We start from the raw sequence: 6,000 nt of genomic DNA on the forward strand, positions 1-6,000 counted from the left end.
GTGTCTGTTGGCCATATGGATTTCCTCTTTTGAAAAATGTCTTTTGAGGTCCTTGGCCCATCTCTTAAGTGGGTTGTTTGTTTTGTTGTTGTGGAGTTTCTTGATCTCATTGTAGATTCTGGTTATTAATCCTTTATCAGTTGCATAGTTTGCAAATATTTTTTCCCATTCTGTGGGTTGCCTCTTCACTTTCCTGACTGTTTCTTTTGCAGTACAGAAACTTCTCAATTTTATGCAATCCCAATTGTTATTTGGTTTTGACTGCCTGTGCCTCTGGGGACTTTTCCATGAAGTCTTTGCCTGTGCCTATATCTTGTAGTGTTTCTCCAATGTTCTCTAATAATTTGATGGTGTTGGGTCATTGATTTAGATCTCTAATCCCTGTTGAGTGGATTTTTGTGTAAGATGTAAGGTAGGGGTCTTGCTTCATGCTTCTGCATGTGGAAATCCAGTTTTCCCAGCACCATTTGTTGAATAGACTGTCCTTGCTCCAGGAATTGGTTTTAGATCCTTGATCAAATATAAGTTGGCTGTAGATGTTTGGATTGATTTCTGGTGTTTCTATTCTGTTCCATTGGTCTATCCATCTGTTTCTGTATCAGTACCATGCCGTTTTGATTATAACTGCCCTGTAGTATGTCCTGAAATCTGGTATTGTGGTGCCTCCGGCTTTATTTTTGTTGTACAAGATTGCTTTAGCTATTCAAGGTCTCCTGTGCCTCCATAAATTTCAGCATCATTTTTTCCAGATCTGAGAAGAATGTCTTTGGTATTTTGATTGGTATCACACTGAGTCTATAAATTGCTTTTGGGAGAATGGACATTTTGATGATATTGATTCTTCCAATCCATGAGCATGGACGATTGTTCCACTTTTTGGTATCCTCTTCTATTTCTTTCCTTAAGACTTTGTAATTCTCATCATCGAGAGAAATAAAAGGAGTCATCAGAAATTACTACAAAGAGTTGTATACCAGCAAACAGGGAAATCTATCAGAAATAGATAGGTTCCCGGACACATACAACCTACCTAAATTGAACCATGAAGACATAGAAAACTTAAACAGACCTATAACTGAGACAGAAATTGAAACAGTAATAAAGGCCCTCCCAAAAAAGAAAAGCCCAGGACTGGATGGATTCACTGCTGAATTCTATCAGACTTTTAAAGAAGAACTAACTCCAATTCTTCTCTAACTATTCAGAACAATTGAAAAAGAAGGAATCCTTCCAATTTCTTTCTATGGAGCCAGCATCACCTTAATTCCTAAACCTGAAAAAGATGCAGCAGAGAAAGAAAATTATAGACCAATTTCCCTGATGAACATAGACGCAAAAATCCTCAATAAAATTCTGGCCAATAGAATGTAACAACACATCAGAAAGATCATCCACCCAGACCAAGTAGGATTTATCCCTGGTATGCAGGGATGGTTCAACGTTTACAAATCAATCAATGTGATACACCACAATAACAAACTGCAGAAGACAAACCATATGATTATCTCAATAGATGCAGAGAAAGCATTTGATAAAATACAACACCCTTTCATGATGAAAACTCTAAGCAAATTGGGTATAGAAGGAACATTTCTCATTACAATCAAAGCAATTTATGAAAAACCCACGGCCAGCATCCTATTGAATGGGGAAAAGTTGGAAGAAGCATTTCCACTGAGATCTGGCACCAGACAGGGATGCCCACTCTCACCATTGCTATTCAATATAGTTCTGGAAGTTTTAGCCATAGCCATCAGGCAAGAACAAGAAATTAAAGGGATACAAATTGGGAAGGAAGAAGTCAAACTATCCCTCTTTGCAGACGATATATTTCTTTATTTAGGGTATCCAAAGAACTCTACTAAGAGACTATTGGATTTCAGAAGATTTTGGCAAAGTAGCAGGATATAAAATCAATGCACAAAAATCAACAGCCTTTGTATATACAGGCAATGCCACGGCTGAGAAAGAACTGCTAAAATCAATCCAATTCACAATAGCTACAAAAATAAATACCTTGGGATGACTTCTAATCCCTTGCCATTCTCTTCCATTAGCCAGTGAGATCCCTCCACAAAGATTGGAATTCTTGACTTTCAAGAAAAGAATACTATATGGGGATTCTTAAGGGCTCAGCCTATGTGTTACATTATTACAGTAATTCATTTTAATGCACATTATCTTCATAAAATTGACTTCCTAAAAAGTTAATGTCATGTCTAAGAGGTATAATAATGTAAAAGCAACAAATTTCTTTTCTCTGTGATATGACTACCTCTTTGAACCATTTTCTTCATTCACATATTATTCAAACCACTCATTTATGTAAGGCATAATAATAAAACATACTGCATTTGCACCACTGTAGGTTCTTGGTGTACCCACTAACATGAGGCACAGATTAAGTATCCCATTTACCTTAATGATTAAATCCTTCAATTTGTACAGTTTTATTTTTCAATGTACTTTATTTCATGTACAATTTTTTAGGGATGGAGATTAGTGAAGAATAGGCTGTTTATGAGTGTGAAATAGATTTCCAAACAGTATGAATTCTAGTCCATTTTTAGTGAATTTGATTGGGAAGATTTAACACTTTAAAGTATCTAAGAATTTCTGAATTGGTAAAATGAGTAGCTTCTTGAACATCTTTAATGAAGTTGAAGAAATTATCAAAATCAAACAGTAGGCACCAATTGATTGAGTCACTGACCCTCCCCCACCCCAATGCCCATGGTGAACCCTTCAGAAATTTAAAAATTCTCTCTGTTTAGATGTAATTCATACACTATAAAGCTCATGCATTTGAAGGGCATCCTTGAGAGGTTTTTAGTATATTCACAGAGTATACTCATGGATACTATCTAATTCCTAAGTGTTTTCGTAGTCCTCAAGGAAACCTTGAACTATATGGAGTAATTTCCCAATTCCTTTAATACCCAACAATCACAAATAATTTTTAAGTTTGTATGAGTAAGTCTATTTTAAACATTTCAGGTAAATGAGTTATATAATATACAGCTTTATGCAACTGGCTTCTTTCACTTAGCGTAATATTTAAAAAGTGCACCTATACTATTATATAGATGCTACATTTCTTCTTATAACTGAATAATATTCCAAATATGGAAATAACACTCTTGTTTGTCAGTTATTGGAAACTTAGATTTTTTCTACAATTTGACTCTTTTGAATGATGCTATTCTGAACACTTGAATATATGTCTTCATGTGGATTGATGTTTTCAATTCTCTTGGTTATATACCCAGATGTGGAATTTTGGATCATGTGGTAATTCTGTGTTTAACATTTTGAGGAACTGCCAAACTGTTTTCCAAAGGGGTTGCACCATTTTATAATGTTATGTGTAATATATGAGGGTTCCAATATCTCCATATCCTTTTCAACACTTGTTATTTTTTTTTAAATATTTACTTATTTATTTGAAAGTCAAAGTTACACAGAGAGAGGAGAGGCAAAGAGAGAGAGAAGTCTTCTATCCGCTTGTTCACTCTCCAGATGGCAACAATGGCCGGAGCTGTGCTGATCCAAAGCCAGGAGCCAGGAGCTTCCTCCTAGTCTCCCACGTGGGTGCAGGGGCCCAAGGACTTGGGCCATCTTCTACTGCTTTCCCAGGCCACAGCAGAGGGCTGGATAGGAAGTGGAGCAGCCGGGACTCAAACCGGCACCCATATGGGATGCTGGCACTGCAGGCTGGGGCTTTACCCTCTATGCTACCATGCAGGCCCCAGCACTTTTTATTGTCTGTCTTTTGTAGTAAGCCATCCAAGTGGATATGAAGTAGCATCTCAATGTGATTTTGGTTTGTATGCTCTAATGACTAATGGTATCAAGTATCTTTTTTATGTGCCTATTGAAAAATTTATATCTTCACTGGAGAATTTTACCTATTCAAATTCTTTTCCATGTGTTATGACTAAGGTATTATTGGAGAAAGTGATCACAAACTATATGCTGACATCTTCATGAAATAACCTAAAACTGTAGAAGTATCTAATCAAGAGGTATAGAATACAGTGTGATGTCTGAACTTCAGAAACATTGAAGGAGGGACAGATGGAAATGGAAATGAAATGGAGAGCAGACGGTGACCTCCCCATTCCTCCAGACCCTTGGTGTGTTGGATGTGAGCAACAAAACAATCAGCAGCTGAACAGGGGAGAAGCTATGTCTCATGGGGGAGCAGAAGGTGAAGGGATTTTCATTACAGAGGTTGACAGCACAGGGATCTTGTTGCTGACTGCCTTTGTGTCTGACCCTATATTCCAGAAGTCACAGCAGAGGTTTAGAGCTAGGCGGCAGAAGGTGACTGGGTCCGTTTACAGGTATACTGGCATGGTTGGCTGGGAATTTTATCTTGATGTTCTTGATGTCAGGGAACACAGGCTCAGCCCTAATTTCAGTGGTGTGTGGAGGGAGGCAGGTCCTGCTGTGAGCACACAGAGTTCCATGGAATCTTTCTTCAGCTTCAGCTACAGTGGTGTGGATGCTGTGGAAAGAGGTATCGATGCGAACATGTGGACTGTCTTGCAAATGAATTGTTCTCGTAGGAAGCACAAGACTTTCTGGGGGAACCCTGCTCTTCCAAATCAATGGCGCTTTGTAGACCAGTGAGCTGGAGGAAATTGAGCTTAGACCCCTTGGCTGTATCTCCTATTTCCATAACACCATCATCCATAATAAGCTTTATTTGATTTTCATCTGTTCCCTACTCTATCTGTGTTCCTTGTGTTTCCCTTTCCCTGTTTGCCTGAAATTCTATTTGCAGGACCTCAATGCAGGAGTAGTACAAATGGAAGCCCTTACATTATGTGTCTATAGACATAAAAGTCATAAATCAAGCCACAGACTGTTTTTTTTTTAACTTTTATTTAATGAATATAAATTTCCAAAGTACAGCTTATGGATTACAATGGCTTCCCCCCCCCCATAACTTCCCTCCCACCTGCAACCCTCCCCTTTCCCTCTCCCTCCCCCCTTCCATTCACATCAAGATTCATTTTCAATTCTCTTTATATACAGAAGATCAGTTTAGCATATATTAAGTAAAGATTTCAACAGTTTGCACCCACATAGAAACACAAAGTGAAAAATACTGTTTGAGTACTAGTTATAGCATTAAATCACAATGTGCAGCACATTAAGGACAGAGATCCTACATGAGGAATAAGTACACAGTGACTCCTGTTGTTGACTTAACAAATTGACACTCTTGTTTATGGTGTCAGTAATCACCCTAGGCTCTTGTCATGAGTTGCCAAACCACAGACTGTTTCATAAAGTTTCCTGTTGCTTCCCATCTTGACAACTATACCTGCATAATAAATTAGAAAGTCAGGCTCGAAAGCTAGAATTCTTGGAGTCTTGAATGGGGAGGAGGTAGGGGCTCACGTCTCGGCAGAGTCTAAAAACCCCGTGGTTTTGTTGTTCCTTCACTCAGGCTTGCAGTCTTCCTCCTGAGTGCTGTGAGGTCAAGGCCCCAGACCACTGAAGAGAAGGAGACTGGTATGGACATCTCTCTAGTCGTCCTCATCTTCTCCAATTCCTCTGTTTTCAAACCCACTTGAACTGCACCGCATGTTGCTAGCTCCTGGCCTCTGTACTTTGTGGGCTCATTTCTGGGCCCTGCTCCCCATGCCAGGTTGTCAGCTGTCACAGGCCTTGCCCATCTGCTTTCCAGATTCCAGAATCTGTCTGCTGTCATCTCGTCTATGAGTCTTTGGTGCTGCCAGATTTATGCTTAAAGAAAAAATTTCAGTCATTTTAGTGAGGTTTTGGAATCTAGATGAGATAAATATGTTACGCTGGCTGCAATTATTTACCCTTTTCTTTTCATTGCTGCTGATCGCCGTATCATTGTGATGACTGCGGTGAGCTACCGCATGGATCTGAGTGTGTGTGTGTGTGATGATAACAAAAATCATTGAAAGAGAAATGTTTGGAGCCTGCATATTTCAACACAGTGCAAGTTTTTAAATG

This window comes from Oryctolagus cuniculus, chromosome 5 (assembly GCF_051225735.1).
Source record: "Oryctolagus cuniculus isolate XC-2025 breed Fujian yellow rabbit chromosome 5, ASM5122573v1, whole genome shotgun sequence".
NCBI lineage: Eukaryota > Metazoa > Chordata > Mammalia > Lagomorpha > Leporidae > Oryctolagus > Oryctolagus cuniculus.